Source organism: Nicotiana sylvestris, chromosome 9 (genome assembly GCF_000393655.2).
Source record: "Nicotiana sylvestris chromosome 9, ASM39365v2, whole genome shotgun sequence".
NCBI classification, from domain to species: Eukaryota; Viridiplantae; Streptophyta; class Magnoliopsida; order Solanales; family Solanaceae; genus Nicotiana; species Nicotiana sylvestris.
Window position 1 is genome coordinate 108,591,407 of NC_091065.1, and position 21,191 is coordinate 108,612,597.

Sequence of the window (21,191 nt, forward strand, 5' to 3'; positions counted from 1 at the left end):
AATAGCCTCTCTACCCTTCGGGGTAGGGGTAAAGTCTGCGTACATATTACCCTCCCCAGACCCCACTTGTGGGATTATACTGGGTCGTTGTTGTTGTTGTATAAGTACCCTTTCACTTTACGATTCAAACCTGCTATTGATCCTATTATTCTCGAGTTCTGCCGTTTCTTTGATACTTGCTTAGGTCAAATTGGCCCAATAATATGGAGGGTTGCCGCATGTTTGAGGCATTTGACCAACACAGCCAGTGTGCCTTTTACTTTCCCGCATCTGATTCACCTTTACTCCCCTAAACTCTTTTGCAATGGTGTTTATACACTAGTAGCCAGGAGCAAAAGAGTTCTAGTTAGCCTTGAAGATGACAAAGACCGTGGCTGGTATGCCAGGTTTGTTGCTGCCCCCACTGTTGGTTTAGTAGGCGATGAGAACGTTCCCTTTCCTGAGAAGTGGAATTTTGCACGTGAGTCTTCTAACTTTCTCGTACCTTTTTCTTCAATTTTGTTCATTTTTCTAATTTTGCCTTTATTTTTCAGCAACCATGGGAGTTGTAGAAGATGTTCCCAATTTTCGTGATTGAGTAGACAACTATTGAAGATTGCGCCAATGGATGGTAGATCTTGGAAGACTATTTCCCAACAATTTGGTTGGAAAGTAAAAACTCATGGTAAGAGCTTTTATCTTACATATATTTTTTATTTCTCTGAACTAATTTCAATCCTTCTTTCTATCAGGATTTGCTATTCGAGGAGTTACTGCGAGGCGGTCACGACTTCTCGTATCTCTTTGGAAAGGGCCTAAGAAATAATCTTGGGTTCTTCATCGAAAAGAAAAGCCGTTAATGACCAAGGCTCTGAAGAAGAGGAAGACGGGGGCTCTTTGATAACAAGGCCACGGGCTCGAAGACGCATCATTTCTGATGATGAAGAAGAAGCATCCCCCCGCCGTTCTATTCCCCTTACCGAGTCTATTGAAGCCCCGGTAATGATTCTTGATGATGATGTTGCTCCCGCTGCTGCTCATGACTCTGTTGAGCAGCTTTTTATCAGTGGGTTTGGTGGTGAAGGCTTAGACCCAGTTTTGGATGAAGCACCTCTGGCTTCTTTTTCTACACCTGTATCTATGACTCCTTCTTTGCTGATCTTGGTTGTTTTCGTTCCTCCCCAGACTGTCTTTACTACTTCCACTATCCCTGCTTCCACTGTTCCTCCTTCAAAAATTCCTTCCCCAATCATTCACTGTGCTGAAGTTGGCTCCTCAAGTGGGAGTGGTGCTATGAGGCAAGTGATCATTGAAGTCCCTGCTGAGGGCAATCTCTTAAGGAATCGGGTCAAGCAGATGTATGGCTAAAGCCCTTAATCGGACCAATCGAAAGAGCCAAGCTAGAGAGTCATAGCTCCTTGAATTTGATGAATGATATTGTGCACGCTTCTTTAAAGGTATTCCCCTTCTCTTTTTTCCTTTGTTGTGCTTTAAAATTTTCCTATCTTTGAGATTCTCATTTCCCTTCTTTTTCTTTTTTTTTGTAGGCCAATCTTATCGGCATGGAGATGATGAAAAGGGTTGCCCTCTCAGAGCAATTAGTGCGTGATTCTCAATTAGAGGCGTGCAATTGGAAGGAATAGTATGAAAGCCTTCAAATTGATGTGGAGTACTTAGAAGAAAGTAAGCGTACCTTGGAGCAGAAGGTACGGGCCTTGACTTCAAAGTTGGCAGTTGAAAAGGCTTCCTCAAGTCAAGTGGATAAAGAAAAAGCTCGTCTTGAAACCTCTTTCTCTGAGCAACTGTCAAAGGCAAGTGAAGAGATTAGAGAGTTGAAGGCTCTCTTGGGTGATAAAGAGGCTTATGCTGGAGAGCTCGTGCAGAATTTGACTCAAGCACAAGAAGACCTCTAAGCTTCTTCTGATAAGGTTTGTGCCTTGGAAAGTTCCCATGCCTCTCTTCATGCTTCGTGCACTTCTGCCTTGGCTGAAAATGAGAAATTAAAGAATGAAATTGCTGGCTGGGCTTGAGGATAAATCTGCCATTGAAGTGAGTTGGGCATTTTTGTATTCTCGTCGTGATACCCTAGTTGAAGCTAGCCAAGAGACTTTTAACTTGGAATCTGAGTTAGCTAACATCAATGAAACTATTGAGAAGGCTCAGCAAACTCAAGATTTTCCTTCTCATGTGGCCGAAGCTTCCGTGAATGTTGACGTTGATACGGGTATCCCAACTTCTTCAAGCCCAGTTGATCCCGCTGTTGTTGATGCACCTACTTCAGTTCCTACATCTTCTTAGTGATAAGTTTAAGTCATTTGAATTTCGTTTTTTTTTTTTGGAAACATTGTGGTAAAACCCTTGGTCTCATTTAAGGGTTTGTTTTGGAAATTCAAGTCCCCAGACCTTTCATAGGGCAATTTGTATAAACAATTCGCAGTTTATGACTAAGTTCGTACTTAGTCGCTTTTAAATATTAAGAAGTTTTCTCATTACTATCTTGAACTTCCATTTAATTTATTCTTGCCTTTATTTCTAAGGACTTATAGAATAATTTGCATTTTTATTCTTTAAAAATGCTTCTATTAACTTCATGAATATTTACATTAATCATGAATTTATAAAAGAGGGCCCTTTTATATTCGACACTCAATGAAGAAGACGTCTCAACTTCATAATGGTGCTAACATACGACAAAAGAAATATGAATACACATGTTTCTTTGAAATAACTTTGACAAGTTTTTATTTGAACTTTGTCTAGTTTTGAATAACACTTTACACGTATTTGAATTACATCTATAACTTTCTCGTAACTGTTTTTCTTGTAACAGATTTAAAAAGAAAAATAAACACGAGGTTTTTATCCATAATCCGTTTCAATACATAGCCTTTACCCTAACTATGGTAAGGTAATAAACACGAGGTTTTTATCTATAACCCGTTTCAGTACATAGCCTTTACCGTAACTATTGTAAGGTTTTTCTTTGGCCTTAGCTTGTGACTTTGCTCTGTACTTCATTCAATGAGTGAACTTTTCAGGGCTTGATCTTCTTTGCCTTCCTTATACACATGCCCGTGTATATTATGTAGTCCCCCACGTGTTTGAGCATTGAAGTATGAAGCCTCGAGCACTTGATTGTTCCTCTCATTTGGTCATTTTCCATGTAAAGGAAAAACATACGGGACTCGGAGGTACGATTATAGATGAAGACTGCTTAACCCATTTGAATTTCTATCAGAATAATTGTAACCCTAGGCCAGGAAGTTTAATTTATTCCACGTGCCTTGCAGGTCGTGACTCATCATTTAGTACAGGTTAGCGTTTTGCCTATCATCTAAAATCGTTAGTAAAATTTTAAAAATTCAAAATTAAATTTTAAAATATGGATACCTGACCGTGGGTATTCTTCAGAAATAATATCTCTTTAGATGAACAGCATTCCAATGTGACGGAAGTATCTTGTCATCCATTGTTTCCAGCTCGTATGCTCCTTTACCTGCAATATCATGAATTCTATAGGGTCCTTCCCATGTTGGACTTAATTTCCCCGAGTTAGCTGCCTTCGTAGATTGAAAAACCTTTTTGAGCACGAGGTCCCCAATTTTGAAGAATCTGAGGCATGCTTTTCAGTTATAGTATCGTTCTATGACCTGCTTCTGTGCTGCCATTCTTATTAGTACAACTTCTCTTCTTCCTTCAAGTAAATCAAGATTTACATGCATTTCCTTGTCATTAGATTCTTCTGTCGCTTGTTTGAATCGTGTACTCGTCTCTCCTATCTCAACTGGAATTAAAATTTCAGCTCCATAAACCAATGAAAATGGTGTTTCTCTTGTATTTGTTTTTGTTGTTGTGCGATATGCCCATAAAACACCAGGTAACACTTCTGGCCAATTACCTTTGGATTCCTCTAAACGCTTCTTTAAAATATTGATAATGACTTTGTTTGTTGACTCAGCTTGCCCATTACCCACCGGGTGATAAGGTATAGACGTAATCCTTTTAATCTGCCAACTTTAAAAGAATTCTGTGATTTGATTGCCTATAAACTGAGGACCATTATCACACACAATCTCCTTTGGCACACCGAATCGGCATATGATATTCCCCCAAATAAAATCTCTAACTTCCTTTTCTCGCACCTATTTAAATGCTCCTGCCTCTACCCATTTAGTAAAATAATCAGTGAGTACGAGCAAAAATTTTACCTGTCTTTTTGCTTGCGGTAGTGGACCCACGATATCCATCCCCCACTTCATAAATGGCCATGGTGCAATGACCGGATGTAGTAACTCCGCAGGCCTATGCATATTATTACCGTACCTTTGGCATTTATCACATTTAGCCACGAAACGTTCCGCTTCTTCTTCCATTTTGGGCCAATAATAACCTGTCCTAATTAAGGTTCTTATCAAAGACCTTCCTCCTGCGTGATTCTCACAATGCCTCTCGTATATTTCTCTTATTGCATATTCCGTCTGAGAAGGTCCGAGGCATCTTGCTAAGGGACCACCAAACATTTTTCGATAAAGATTGCCTTGCTTTAAGTAATACAGAGCAGCCTTTTTTCGAAGCGCATGAGCTTTTTTCTTATCTTCAGGGACGGTACCATACTGCAAAAAGCAACAATCTCGTTCTTCCAATCCCAAGTTAAGTTATTAAAATTTACCTCATTTTTATCGAGGTCGAGAACTGAATGAAACAAATGAATAACTGAACCATTTTCATTGCTTGCCATATCTGTCGCAGATGCAAGATTAGCTAGGGCGTCGTCTTCAACATTTTCATCCCTTGGTATTAGTGTTACTTTCCAGGTTTGAAATTGCTTTATCAAATCCCGTACCTTCGTTAAGTATTGTTGCATCCTTGCTTCCCTGGCCGTATAAGTTCCCATCATTTGAATAACTACGAGCTATGAATCGCTTTTGATTATAATCTGATTTATGCCTAGTTCTCATGCCAGTTCTAAACCTGCAATCACAGCTTCATACTCTGTCTCATTGTTAGTTATAGAATGACATTTTTTGGCTTGTCGAATGGTTTCACCCGTAGGTGGTACCAAAACAATTCCTAAACCAGCACCCTTTACGTTAGATGAACCATCAATAAACATGGTCCAAGTTCCTAGGTTAGCTCCGTTGAACACCTGCAACTCTTTTTCTGCTTCTAATTGCATCCCTTGGCTAAAATCAGCGACGAAATCAGCTAACACTTGAGATTTTATAGTAGTTCTAGGTTGGTAGGTGATATCATATTCACTTAATTATATAGCCCATTTTTCTAACCTACTTGACAATTCATGCTTATGTAATATATTGCATAATGGATAAGCAGTTACTACAACAATAAGATGACATTGAAAATAAGGCCTTAATTTTCTAGATGTCATGATTAATGCAAGTGCAAGCTTTTCCAACTGAGGGTACCGTGTCTCTGCATCTAACAAAGATTTGCTAACATAATAGATCGGAGATTGTTTACCTTGGTCCTCACGGACTAAAACAGCACTTACCGCTACTTTTGAAATAGCAAGGTAGATGAGCAGTCTTTCCCCAACCTTTGGTTTTGCGAGCAATGGTGGATTTGATAAATATGTCTTCAAATATTTGAGTGTCTGCTGACATTCCTCGTTCCATTCAAAGTGATCTTGCTTTTTAAGAGCTGAAAAGAATTTAAAGCACTTTTCTGATGATTTAGAAATGAATCTTCCCAAGGCTACAATTCTTCCTGTCAACCTCTGCACTTCTTTTTTGCTTGAAAGCATATCAGGAATTTCTTCAATGGCCTTAATCTTTGCGGGATTCAGTTCAATACCACAGTTAGAAACAAGAAAACCCAAAAACTTACCTGACGCGACACCAAATTCACATTTCTCCGGATTTAATTTCATATTAAATTTGCGTAAAATCTGAAATGTATCAGACAAGTGTGATATATGATCTTTCGAATGCTGAGTTTTAACGAGCATATCATCTATATAAATCTCCATGGTTTTTCCTAGATGTTCTTGAAACATTTTAATAACCAGCCTTTGATATGTTGCACCAGCATTTTTGAGACCAAAAGGCATTACTTTATAACAATAAGTCCCCTTATCTGTTATGAATGAAGTTTTTTCCTCATCTACCGGATCCATTTTGATCTGATTGTACCATGAATATGCATCTAAAAAACTTAATAGTTCATGCCCTGCAGTAGCATCAATTAGTTGATCTATATGTGGTAGTGGAAAAGAATTTTTAGGACAAGCTTTATTAAGGTCTGTGTAATCCACACAAACTCGCCACTTACCATTCTTCTTTGGAACTATGACAGTATTGGCTAACCAATTAGGATACTTTACCTTGCGGATGGATCCAATATTTAGCAATTTTTGAACCTCTTATTGAATCACCTGATTCTTGAAAGTTCCTTGCTTTCTTTTCTTTTGTTTGACAGGAGGGTACGTTGGGTCTTCATTCAATTTGTGAGTCATTACCTCCGGTGGTATTCCTTTCATGTCAGAATGGGACCAAGCAAAACAGTTCACGTTAGTTTTCAAAAAATCAATTAACTTACCTCTCATGCCTTGGCTTAGATTAGCCTCTACGCAGACTTTCTAATCAGGCCATTGTTCAAATAACATTACAGCCTCCAATTCTTCAATTGTTTTTTTTGATATTTTCGTTTTCTTCTGGTTCTTGAATGGTATCAGGCCTTGAATCCACATCTGTCCGCCCTTGTTCAGTTGAGGTTTGTGATGTGGTGCCCTCAACTATCTTCTGTGATTGCTATTTTTTCTTCTTTTTTCGTACTTGAATCTACTACAGAATTGATGCTCCTGGATGTAAGTTGATCCCCGCGGATTTGACATATTCCCCATGGTGATGGAAATTTAATAACTTGATGCAAGGTTGAAGGAACGACATCCATTTCATGGATCCATGATCTCCCAAGGATCATATTGTAAGCCATCTCCATATCTACTACTTGAAACTTTGTATCTTTGACAACTCCTTCTGCGAATGTGGTGAGTGTTACCTATCCTTTCGTCACAACACTAGAATTGTCAAATCCAGATAAAGTATGTGCCTTTGATATTAATTTATCCTCAGCTTGCATCTCACGTAATACTCTTAGCAAAATAATGTTCACGGAACTACCTGGATCAATCAAAATTCGTTTCACATTAGTATCATGTACAATTAAAGATATTACCAGGGCATCGTTATGAGGAGATAATACGCCATCCGCATCAGTATCATCAAATGTAATGTTGTCTTCCTCTAATACATGTCGCACCCGTTTCCCTTGGGTAATTGTGACTTTGGAAATTTTATTAGTTGCAGTGTACGTTACGCCATTGATGTCTTCACCCCCACTTATAACGTTGACAGTCTTTTTTGGAGAAGGTGGTTTAGGGGGTTCTTGCCTATTCTTCATGTAAGCTTGCTTACCTTTCTCACGGAATAACTCGGTGAGATACCCTTGTTTTAATAAATGATCAACTTCACTTTGTAAAAATCTACAGTCTGTTGTTTTATGCCCGTGATCATTATGAAACTCACAACAATGATTAGGGTTGCGCCTGTTTGGATTCTATCTCATCTCTTTTGGCCACCGTACCTTGTCACCCATGCTTCTCAAAATAGCTACGAGCTCGGAAGTGCTCACATTGAAATTGTAACCGCCAAATCTCACCTTCAAATTTCTATCATCATCTCGTGACTCATGGGTGTTTCGGTCATTCCTAAATCTTGATGAAGAGTTGACTCTCTATTCCTTGATCTGTGATCATACCTTTGAATGTCCTATTTTGATCGTGAATCTTTTCCCGCAGGTCCCATGTATGACTCGTACCTGTTTTTACCGGACCTTTTTTCGGTTTCCGCCCGTCTCGAACTTACTTTTTCTTCTTTTTTGAATCGTGGAACAGTATCTTCTTCTATCCTTAGCTTCGTGCTATACCTGTTGTAAACGTCATTCCATATTGTAGCTGGGAATTCACGAAGACTTTCCTTGAGTCGCCTCGTAGCTTCTGAACTCTTTTCATTCAAATTATTTGTGAAAGCTATAGCTGCCCAATTATCAGGTGCACGTGGTAATGTCATTCTTTCACGTTGGAATCTGTCCACGAACTCCCTAAGCAATTCTGAGTCCCCTTGCTTGATCTTGAAAATATCTTCCATTCTTTTTTCAACTTTTTGAGCTCCCGAGTGTGCTTTGATGAAAGAATCTACAAGCTCAGCAAAAGAATTTATAGAATTTTCGGGTAAAAGGGAATACCACGTTAATGCACTCTTGGTGAGTGTTTCACCGAATTTTTTGACTAATACTGATTCAATCTCCTGCTTGGTCAAGTCGTTGCCTTTTACGCCTGTTGTGAATGCAGTCACGTGGTCTCATGGGTCTGTTGTTCCATCGTATTTTGGAATATCATGCATTTTGAATTTCTTTGGAATCGGGAGGGGAGCAGCACTTGGCTTCCAGGGTTGTTGCGAGTATTTATCCGTATCTATCCCTTTGATTACGGGCGGCACCCGGGTATTTGCTAGAGTCACTTTGCTCATTGAGCTGTTTCTGCAATGTTAGTACTAAATTTTGTAAATCAGAATTGATTAAGTTACCTGGTTCTCCCTCCTGTGATTCGCTGGGGGTTCCATCATTACCTGAGTTGACAAGCCCGGAATGAGGGTTCTCCAAAGTGTTATTGTTTGGAGTGGGTGTGGGTGGTACAGCAGGTAACTGGCTAGCAAAAGCCTCAAGAACTTTACTGACTTGTGCAACAATTAGTTTCTGCAAAGCTTCATCAATAGTTTCAACATTTTCAAATTCAGCATTTCAATTTGTATGAGATCCATCAGGAGAGCCTTCACGAGACCGCCGAGGAGAGCCTCGTGGAGAAGGGACCGGGGTTTGATTACCCTGTGAATTTCCCTGAAGTTGTTGGTTTCCTTGGTTTCCTTGAATGTTGTCATTGTTGTTCGACATGGTTGATGCAACAAGGAAAGTTAAGCTAAAAGAGGGTAGATTATCAGATTCCCGGTAACGGAACCAATTTGTTTAACCAAAAAATGAGATTTCGGTCAAAACTTTAATTTAGAAGAACTCGGGTTACTGATAATCAAAAGTATATATGAAAGAAAATAATTTGGCAAGCAATATAATTAGAAGAAAAACAAGTAAATCGGTATATTCAGATAATATTTTGTGTCCTTACAATTGATTCATTCTCTCCCTTTTATAGCTACTTTGGAGATATGCATTTTGCATTTGTCATAATAAGACTATTATAGGCAATTAAAGACATTAAATGCTACATTACAAAATCATTGTATTTAATACAAATTCTCTAATGTTTTCAGTATTTAAGGCTCATTAAATACTGTATTTGTACTCCCTGAACTGTCAGATTCATTCCTTTTGATTTATGGACTTAAATAGGTACGGGCGTTGAATCTTTTGAGTATCTGCTCATGCTTCCTCTTATGTCTCTGCTCGTATCTGTTGCAACTCGTGCCTCTTTGCCAATCATAACTTTTTGACCAGTCTACGTGTTATGGCACGTCATCTTCCAATCACTTAAATATGTAAACTCAATTTTTTTCCCAATACATTTGTGTCTTGTCCTTTATAAACAGTTTGAATCTCCGTTTGAGAATATACATGACTTTCATAATGCTTGAGATCTAATTCAATGAATTCAAGAGTGTAATCACCAAATTGTAGGTTGTGTACATTTTGAGGAGATCCTGCTGTCTTCGTGGATAATAGAGCATGTGATCAGATTAATTATTAAGTAATTACAGTTTATAGGTAAATTTTTTGATAAGTATTAAATAGAGCATAAATTCTATGCATTGACGGTGTAAAAGAAATTTATATTATCATGTCATTTGAAAGGCAATTGCAGGTAATTTATATATGAACATTCCGAGGGTTTATCGGAAACAGCCTCTCTGTCCTATCGGGGTAGAGGTAAGGTTTGCGTACACATTACCCTCCTCAGATTCCACTTTGTGAGATTTTACTGGATAGTTGTTGTTGTTGTTGTTGTATATGGACATTAATTTGTAATCTTTAAAAAAGGAAAGCAATATTCTATAAAAGGTCAAAATATGTTTACATTGTCGGGGATATAACTTAAATCATAATTGGTAGCGTGTTAAAGTGAAAGGTTCGAATATGCTACTAAACTCGAGGAAATGGCTTAAGTGTATCTTCCGTTAATAGTTGGAGTAAATGTACCTACAATTACAAATTTGGTCCATATATGCTCTTATTCACGAATGACGGAAGCTTTCCAACACGTGATCCTTTTTTACAATGAAAAAGGTACAAATTTGCCCTTAAACTTTGTAAATTGTCCAAATTTGACCCAAAAATTTGCGAAATTGTGCATATTTCATTTTTATTAACTACCATCCATTATCGCTCTAAATGAATCAACACTATAATAAGTGATTCTCCACTCTCAAAAAATACCGTTTGAAAACCACTGCAACTGCACTACTACTTGTCGTCGACGACACTTGCATAATGAACACACAATAATTCCACGCAAAGACAACCCCATTCAAACAATCTATCTCAAAACTTCATCTTTACCATTTTTTCATGTCACCATTTTACCTATATTGTAAGACCAACGAAGGGCGGCCCGACGAATTTTGTGGCCTAAAGCTAAATTTTATGATGGACCTTAACTTTTTAATTTTTTTTATTACTATTTATTTGAAGTCTATTTTTTTTTAGCTTTTCTTAGATATATAGTTATTAATAATTTTCTTATAATCAATAACTCCTAATAAGTATTTCTAAATTTACAATATAGTTAATCCATTTAGTCTTTCTTTTGACATTGTTGTTCTTAAGTAAGGTTTTATCAATTTTAATTTTGAAAACTTCTTTCAGTTGAAGCAACGGTAACATGCGTTACGAACATTATTCCATAAGCAATTTAAGTATTTGGAAAAGAACTAAATCTTTTTATTTGATTAAGTGTATCAATTAAACTATTATGTTCTAATTGTACTATTTTTCTTAATACTTTTAATTCAGAAAATAAATCTAAACCATCAATATCAAAATGATTATTATGCTTTAAGGAACACAAAATATTAAGACAATATTTTTTCAAATTTCCAACATCTAGTGATTTTAGTTTTTACTGCCAAATTGAAAACTAAAAATATTTTCATATGCTTCGAATTTTTCAAATCTATTTTGAAGGTAAAAAATAGCTTTGTCTATTATGTATAAAAGTAATCAACTCTAAAGGAATTTTCGAAAGATTTTTAGATTTTATTATCAACATTCGTATCAAATTGTTACTTCCTATATATCACACGTTTCTTACGAAATTCGGGTTAGATATTCATTTCAAGTGCAATTTGCTTGGTAGAAATCATAGTAGTTGTAAATTCTTCTTCTCTATATTTGTTAAAGAAAGAAATCAAGCTTTTTCACTTTACAGAACTCTTTTTTAAACTTATACATAGTCTATTAGGTGTAACAAAAAATGGGGCCTCCACGAATATGGGGCCTAAAGTAGTTGTTTTATTTGCTTTATGGAAGGGCCGCCCTGGACCAAACGGCAACCACTATAACCCACCCTTGACCACAATATTTTTGCTACAAATGATTTAGAAGTTAATTATTGTGTACCTATGATTATTTTTGCATTATGAGGTTGATGTGGAGCTCTGGCATTTCTATTGATGATATGAGAAGGATTCGTGATGGAGTTGTGTTGATTGAGTTGAGAAAGATAAAATATGCACAATTTCGCAAAGTACAACGGCAAATTTGGACCATTTCGCGAAGTTTAAGAGCAAATTTAAGCCTTTTCCTTCGTAAAAAAGGTCATGTGTTGGAAAGCTTCCATCGTTAGTAACTAAGGGCATATTTGGACCAATTTTTTAATGTTTTAATCCAAGTAATTAATGACTGATGACATACTTGGGCCATTTACCTAAGTTCAATGCATATATGAATATTTTCCTAGGATGATAATGGGGCGGGACAAGTTGAGACTTAACACTACTAGAAATCCGGGAAAAAGCGATCAAAAATTAGCGACCAAATTTGGTCTATCAAGAAACGCGACCAAAGTTGGTCGCCAAACTGCCGAAAACAATAAAAAAAATATTTGAAATACTTTAGCGACCAAAGTTGGTCGCTATTTGGCCGCAAATTTAGTTAGATTGTTAACTGGACTGGTCAGACTTGCTTGGTCAAATATATACTGAGATTAGCGACCAATATTGGTCGCTAAAATGGGACCCACATTAAATTTGTTAATAATTTTATTATTATTTTATAAAACTTATAAAATATAAATATATATAATTTAAAACTTGCGACCAACGTTGGTCGCTAATTGAAGGATAAGTTGATAGCGACCAACATTGGTCGCTAACATGGGACCCAGTTATAATATTTTAATAAATATATATTTATTTAAAAAAATTAAAACATAAATAAATATAATTCAAAAGCTAGCGACCAAAGTTGGTCGCTTAATGAAATAGAGACCAACGTTGGTCGCCAATGTGGGACCCAGTTCTAATGTTTAACAATTTTTATTATTAATTTAAATATTATATAAAATATAAATAAATCTGATTAAAATTTAGTGACCAAATTTGGTCGCTAAATTAAATCCATGTACTGTTAGTGACCAACTTTGGTCGCTAAATTAAATTCATTTACAGTTAGCGACTAAAGTTGGTCTCTATATGGTCAAAATTAAAAATCACTTTTGTATTTACTATGTAAATAATATAAATGTAAGTCGTTAACACTTTTGTAATACAAGGGATGAATAGTACTACGAAGCGGGCGTGTGTGTCTATATATATAATATATATATATATACTTACGCTATATACTATGCACTAAGTATAAGTGTATTTGGTAATACTGTATCGAATATAGCTTATATATATAATATATGTACTTACGCTATACTATGCACTAAGTATAAGTGTATTAGGTAATACTGTATCAAATATAGCTTATATATATATATATAATATATGTACTTACGCTATACAATGCACTAAGTATAAGTGTATTAGGTAATACTGTATCGAATACAGCTTATATATATATATATATATATATAATATGTACTTACGCTATACTATGCACTAAGTATAAGTGTATTAGGTAATACTGTATCGAATACAGCTTATATATATATATATATATATATATATATATAATATATGTACTTACGCTATACTATGCACTAAGTATAAGTGTATTAGGTAATACTATATCGAATACAGCTTATATATATATAATATATGTATTTACGCTATACTATGCACTAAGTATAAGTGTATTAGGTAATACTGTATCGAATACAGCTTATATATATAATATATGTACTTACGCTATACTATGCACTAAGTATAAGTGTATTAGGTAATACTGTATCAAATATAGCTTATATATATATATATATATATATATATATATATGTACTTACGCTATACAATGCACTAAGTATAAGTGTATTAGGTAATACTGTATCGAATACAGCTTATATATATATATATATATATAATATATGTACTTACGCTATACTATGCACTAAGTATAAGTGTATTAGGTAATACTGTATCGAATACAACTTATATATATATATATATATATATATGTACTTACGCTATACTATGCACTAAGTATAAGTGTATTAGGTAATACTATATCGAATACAGCTTATATATATATAATATATGTATTTACGCTATACTATGCACTAAGTATAAGTGTATTAGGTAATACTGTATCGAATACAGCTTATATATATAATATATGTACTTACGCTATACTATGCACTAAGTATAAGTGTATTAGGTAATACTGTATCAAATATAGCTTATATATATATATATATATATATATATATATATATATATATATATATATATATAATATATGTACTTACGCTATACAATGCACTAAGTATAAGTGTATTAGGTAATACTGTATCGAATACAGCTTATATATATATATATAATATATGTACTTACGCTATACTATGCACTAAGTATACGTGTATTAGGTAATACTGTATCGAATACAACTTATATATATATATATATAATATGTATTTACGCTATACTATGCACTAAGTATAAGTGTATTAGGTAATACTATATCGAATACAGCTTATATATATATATAATATATGTATTTACGTTATACTATGCACTAAGTATAAGTGTATTAGGTAATACTGTATCGAATACAGCTTATATATATAATATATGTATTTACGCTATACTATGCACTAAGTATAAGTGTATTAGGTAATACTGTATCAAATATAGCTTATATATATATATATATATATATATATATATATATATATATATATATATATATATATATATATATATATATATAATATTTTAAAATATAATATTTGGATTAGAGACCAAAGTTGGTCGCTTTTTAATGATTAATAATAAATAAATAAATAACGTATTTTATATTTAGAGACCAACTTTGGTCGCCAAATTTATATTATTAAATTAATAAAGCGACCAAAGTTGGTCTCTATAGTCAATATCCGGAAAAATTGGTCCATTTAGCTTAGAGACCATCAATATAGCTACCAGGCCCTTTTGGTCGCTTTTTAGCCCAATAGCGACCAACTCTGGTCGCTTTTTGCGGTCGCTTTTTCCCGGATTTCTAGTAGTGTAACCTGTAACCCGCCCCCACCCACATATAATGTTTTTCTGTGGTCGATACTAGTGTTGTAAACTTTAAAAGCAAAAATTTCGGAAAATAACTTTTATTAATTTCTTTGCGCAAACATTACTAAATTCAATAATTTTAGTGTTGCTGTTGAATATAACAATTTACTATTTGAATTCCATAAGATTTTAAATTGATCGAGCGTAGAGCTATCAACTAAATTCTTAAAATCGTACGCTCATTAATCATTTGGATAAAAGCAATGTTCATTGACGTAAGTTTGTTCCCAGTACCTATTAGCTCTTGGGTACAATTATGAACAATATATTTATATATTTATTTGATTGCTTTTTTTTTTTCTATATATATGGGGATTGGGGATGTGGGGGGGGGGAGGATAATATCTTCATGAACATTTCTTTTACTAAAGAATTAACTACCAACTATGTCCATTTATAAGTAGCTTAGAGGGTGTTTGGTTAAGTTTATAAGCTGGTCAAACTGGCTTATAAACACTTTTTGGCTTATCTACGCGTTTGATAAAATTAAAGGTGCTTATAAGCCAAAAATAAGCCAAAAGCCATAAGTTGGTCTCCCCCAACTTATCAAATTTCAGCTTATAAGTACTTTAGGTTTGACCAAAATATTTACTATTATATCCCTAAAATACTTCTTTTTGAAAGGTAGCTAGGAAGGAGGCGAAGATGGCAGTGACGGAGGCTAAGACGACAGCTTTTGCTCATCTGTATAAGGAACTAAGGAACAAAGGTGGGGAGAAGAAGTTATTCCGATTCGCTAAGGCGAGAGAGAGGACAACTCGGGATCTGGACCAAGTGAGGTGCATAAAAGATGATGACGACAAAGTTTTGATGGGAGATGACCAGATTAAGAGGAGGTGACAGACCTACTTTCATAAACTTCTAAGTGAAGAAGGGGATCAGGATATTATACTTGGGGAATTGAGGAATGCCGACAATCACCATGAATTAAGTAATTGTAGGGACCTTGAGATTGACGAAGTCATGGAGGCAATGCGTAAGATGAGAAGGGGCAGAGCTACCGGGCCAGACGAAATTCCGGTTGAACTGTGGAGGTGTGTGGGTAGAGCAGGCTTGGAATGACTTACTGCATTGTTTAGTGTTATATTCAAGACTAATAGGATGCCTGAAGAGTGGAGGTGGAGTACAATGGTCCCGTTGTATAAGAACAAAGGTGATGTCCAGAGCTGTAACAACTATAGGGGCATCAAATTACTAAGTCATACCATGAAAGTTTGGGAGAGAGTGGTAGAAATGAGAGTGCGAAGGACGGTGTCTATTTCAGACAACCAGTTCGGGTTCATGCCGGGGCGATCTACCACAGAAGCTATCCACCTTATTAGGAGGATGGTGGAACAGTACAGGGATAGGAAGAAGGATCTCCACATGGTGTTTATTGATCTGGAGAAAGCGTACGATAGGGTTCCTAGGGAGGTCTTATGGAGCTGCTTAGAGGATAAAGGGGTCCCGGTTGACTATATTAGGGTGATTAAAGACATGTATGCTGGAGCTAAGACTCGGGTTAGGACAGTAGGAGGCGACTCTGAACACTTTCCAGTTATTACGGGGTTGCACCAAGGGTCTGCGCTCAGCCCATTCCTATTTGCCCTGGTGATGGATGCACTGACTCATCATATTCAAGGGGAGGTGCCATGGTGCATGCTATTTGCTGATGACATTATTCTAATTGACGAGACACGAGGCGGCGTCAACGAGAGGCTAGAGATTTGGAGACATGCTCTTGAGTCTAAAGGTTTCAAGTTGAGCAGGACGAAGACGGAATACCTCGAGTGCAAATTTGGAGTTGAGCCGACGGAAGCGGGAGTTGAAGTGAGGCTTGACTCTCAAGTCATTCCCAAGAGGGGTAGTTTCAAGTACCTTGGATCGGTTATTCAGGGGATCGGGGAGATTGACGAGGATGTCACACACCGTATAGGGGTGGGGTGGATGAAGTGGAGGTTAGCGTCGGGAGTCTTGTGTGACAAGAAAGTGCCACCGTTACTAAAAGGTAAGTTTTATAGAGCAGTGGTTAGGCCTGCCATGTTATATGGAACTGAATGTTGGCCGGTAAAGAACTCACACATCCAGAAGATGAAAGTAGCAGAGATGAGGATGTTGAGGTGGATGTGCGGGCATACAAGGATGGATAAGATTAGGAATGAAGATATTCGAGAGAAGGTGGGCGTGGCCCCCATGGAGGACAAGATGCGGGAAGTAAGACTCAGATGGTTCGGGCACATTCAGAGGAGGAGCACTGATGCACCGGTGAGGAGGTGTGAGCGACTGGCTGTAGTGGGCACGCGGAGAGGTAGAGGGCGACCTAAGAAGTATTGGGGAGAGGTGATCAGACAGGACATGACGCGACTTAGGATTACTGAGGACATGGCCCTTGATAGGGAATTATGGAGGTCGAGCATTAAGGTTGTAGGTTAGGGGAGAGTGTGAATATTTCTACAGCACAATAGAGTGAGACTAGCCAGTTAGGAGTTAGACTAAGAATGTCATTGGTCGTCTATTGATGCAGGGCTTTACCTGCTAGTTTTACTATATCAGCCATCTATTTCGTATTTCGTATTCTGTATTTCATATCTCTTATATTGCTGTTATTTTATGTTATGTTATTTTATTATGCATTTTTATGGTACTAATATATCGGCTCCTGTTGCTTTTTTTGAGCCGAGGGTCTCCTGGAAACAGCCTCTCTACCCTTCGGGGTAGGGGTAAGGTCTGCGTACATATTACCCTCCCCAGACCCCACTTGTGGGATTATACTGGGTCGTTGTTGTTGTTGTTGTTGAAACAAAACTCTTCGTATATCCAGTTCTTCAGCTGCTTATTATTAATTTCAGCACTTTTATCCAAACACGTAATTGCTTATTTTTTAAATCAGCTTCAACACTTAAAAGTGTTTTTCAGCACCTAATGCTTATCAACTACTCTAAATCGGCTAAGTCAAACGGGCTCTTATTATAAAAATTGGTCAATTCATAAAATATTACCAATATATATTGGCCAATTAGTTATTTTGTAGCAAAAAAAAAGTTAGATTTTTGCTTTTAGTTAGAGTGGGTGTTATTAGAATAAATTGGGTACATCTTAAGGACTTTTAATCTCAGTTTTGGGATGATTTGTTGGAGTTTTGAGGTGGTTTTAATTGAAAATTCGAAGTAAAAGATGAACATGAAAAGAAAAAAAAATGTGTAGCACATTGTGTATCATTTGTGTATCACATATGTATCATATTTGTATCAAATGTTTATCACATGTCTATCCATATATACCTCTGTGTGTGATACATGTGTCGCAGAAGAATTTTTTTAACTCGATTTTAACTACGAATTTTTATACCAAATAAGTCCAAATCACCTCCAATCTTCCTCAAATTTTGTATATTGACTCATCTATATGTTTTCAATTAATTTCAACCATACCTATTGAAAAAGATCCTTTTTAGGTTTAGATTATTGGAATCTTGTATGTATATTATTTTGTGTTTCATCACCTTGTTTGGTACCTCATCCTTGAAAATTTCTTTCCGTCTTGCATCTAATGTTGCTAATTACGCTTAAAAATATGAAAGGAAATTTTTGCGTGTGATTCTTAGAGAGAAAGATCCTTATTTATTTAATTTTTTAATTTTTATTTGAAATATTTTTGTAAGATTCCCAAGTTAAATGTTCTCTACGTAAACAAATTCCAGCAAAAGTCCTAATTAACTGTTGAGATATGAAAATGGAGATAAAATCATACCCGCCCCAAACTCACATAACTTTGAGAAACACCCGCGAAGCTATAACCCATCCCACACCGCAAAGTTTCTAACCCGACTAAGTGATTTTCCCATAGTAAAAAGATATTAGAAAACTTGAGGGCCCTGATGCAATTTATTAAATTGTTTTGTCCCTCTAGACCCTTCTAGGGTTTTCCTGGTTGTTTTCTAGAGTGTTAAACTATTGAATCATGTCCGCTTTGATTCGAGCCTTCTTTCCTGTCTAGCAGTTGCATGTCTTCTGGTCAACCCTCTAATACCCAAAAAGGCTCCAGGAGTAGAGTACAACAAGCAATTCCTCTTCGGGTTCGGGGCAAGGTGACAGAAAGACAGAGCAAAAGGATGTCGATGACAAAGAGGTTCCCAAGGAAAAGCGAAAGGATGCAATCACTAATTCGAAATGGTTTACTTGGTCCCACAAGTTTTACCGCATACGGTGGGACCAGCCTATTGAGATCCTTTATGCTTTTATTAAGTTTATGCTTTTTTCAGTTGCTATATACATGACTAAGCTTCTAATCAATTCTGTTAGATGAATGAAAGATTAAGAAATTGGTAGAGGATATATGTCAAGTGAGACACACTGATGGTATCACATGATCTGACAAAGCTAGTGAAGAATCTCAACAATACTGTGAAGAATCTCAACAATGATTGTAATAAGAAAGTGAAATTTATACATACACGCAAAAAATTTAATACATGTCTTCTTCTTTTTTCTCGTTCTTCCGTTTATAGTGTACCATTCTTTTCTCTTTCCTCCGTATATATTTATAGTGTAGCATTCTTATAAGGCATAGAGCTTTTAACTTTACACATTAATATTAGGCAAAATAACTTAAACCACCTCTAAACTTGGCTCAAATCATTAGTATCCTTCCCGAATTATGTCTGGTCTTAATTACCCCTTAATTTGGTCTTTTGAGAGCAATTACCTCCTAGATGTTGATGTGGCAAAAAGTGTGGGTACACTCACCTGCCACGTGGATTTTTCTGTATATGTGGCATTTTTTAAAAAATAAAATATATTTTCACCTTTTCAAAATATTACTTTTAGATAATTTTTTTTCAAATATAATTTATAATAAAACTTGGATAGAACTACATTATTTAGACTAAATATTTTTATTTTGCAAAAAATAATAAAGTTTTAGTTATTATTTTTTTGAATTTGAATTGAAAATAAAAATTTATACAATTGAAATAAATGGTCAAGTCATCTAAAAAGTTATAAAAAATACATAGTTTGAAATTAATTATTTTGGCTATAATTATTTATATAGCTCTATTACGGTGCTCTAGAAATATATATATATATATATATATATATATATATATATATATATATATATATATATATATACACACAGATTCTATCTAAAAAAGTAAAAATACACAGTTGAAATGAATATTTATTTTAATTGTGTATTTTTACTTTTTAAGGTAAAATCTGTAAAAAAAAAAATATTTTAGAGCACCGTAATTTAGATCTATATAAAAAATTATAGCCAAAATAATTAATTTCAAACTATATGTTTTTTATAACTTTTTAGATGCCTTGACTATTTATTTCAATTGTATAAATCTTTATTTTCAGGTCAAATTCAAAAAAAGATTAATTAAAACTTTATTATTTTTGCCAAATAAAAATATTTAGCCTAAATAATGTAGTTCTATCAAAATTTTATTATAAATTATATTCGGAAAAAATTATCTAAAAAGTAATATTCTTAAGAAGGTAAAAATATATTTTATTTTTCAAAAAAAATGTCACATATACAGGAAAAATCCATGTGGCATGCGAGTGCACCAAACTTTTTGTCACATCAGTGTCTAGGGGGATAATAATTCTCAAAAGGACAAGTTAATGGGGGTAATTAAGACCGGACATAGTTCGGGGAGGATACTAATAATCTGAGCCAAGTTTAGAGGTGGTTTAAGGTATTTTGCTTTAATATTATTATTTTTTATATTAGTAAGAGTTAAGTCAAGTTAGTAAGATGTTAGCCATGTGTTTGTAATACTTTACCTTGAATCTTATTGTAAAATATATTATTTGTTAATATGGAGATTTAAGTAGTTTAACTCAATGTTTTAAAAAAATTTATTATTAAAAAGTGGGAAGTCTTTCTTTCTTTCCTTTATTATAAAGAATTTATAATTTTTTTTTTATAAACTCCAATATTGTCTAAGCGAAATATTATTCTATATTCCATATTAATACTTTTTGGGTCCTAAAACAAATACTTTACTAACCTCCCCTTGAGCCACCCCTAAAGTGGCCAACTTGAGAATTGAGGTAATGAAACATTCATCAATATTCCGCTAGCCTTGGGGGTTTAGCAAGGTAATAATTTGAGCTAAATAATTAGAGTAGTAATTTTTATACTATAGTTTCCCTATCAGGCTAGTGTCTTCTTAATGTGTTTGTTAGGCTCTGTTTTAACAAATTTTGTTATTAACATCTGTTTCTCTTGAGTTTAGTATATAAACTAAATTACTTCAAGCTCTAATACTTACTATGTTGATAACCAGCTTGCATGAATTTAGTGTCCAAAAAGATAGATCTATTCCACAAAAAACTAGTGGTTATGCAAAGTTAGTTGTTATATTTAATAAGAGAAGGTGATAAAGGCAAAGGACTGGCTAATCCAAGGGTTTAAAACATTTACTCTAATAGCTTTACCAAATTCATTACTAGTCATAGTTAG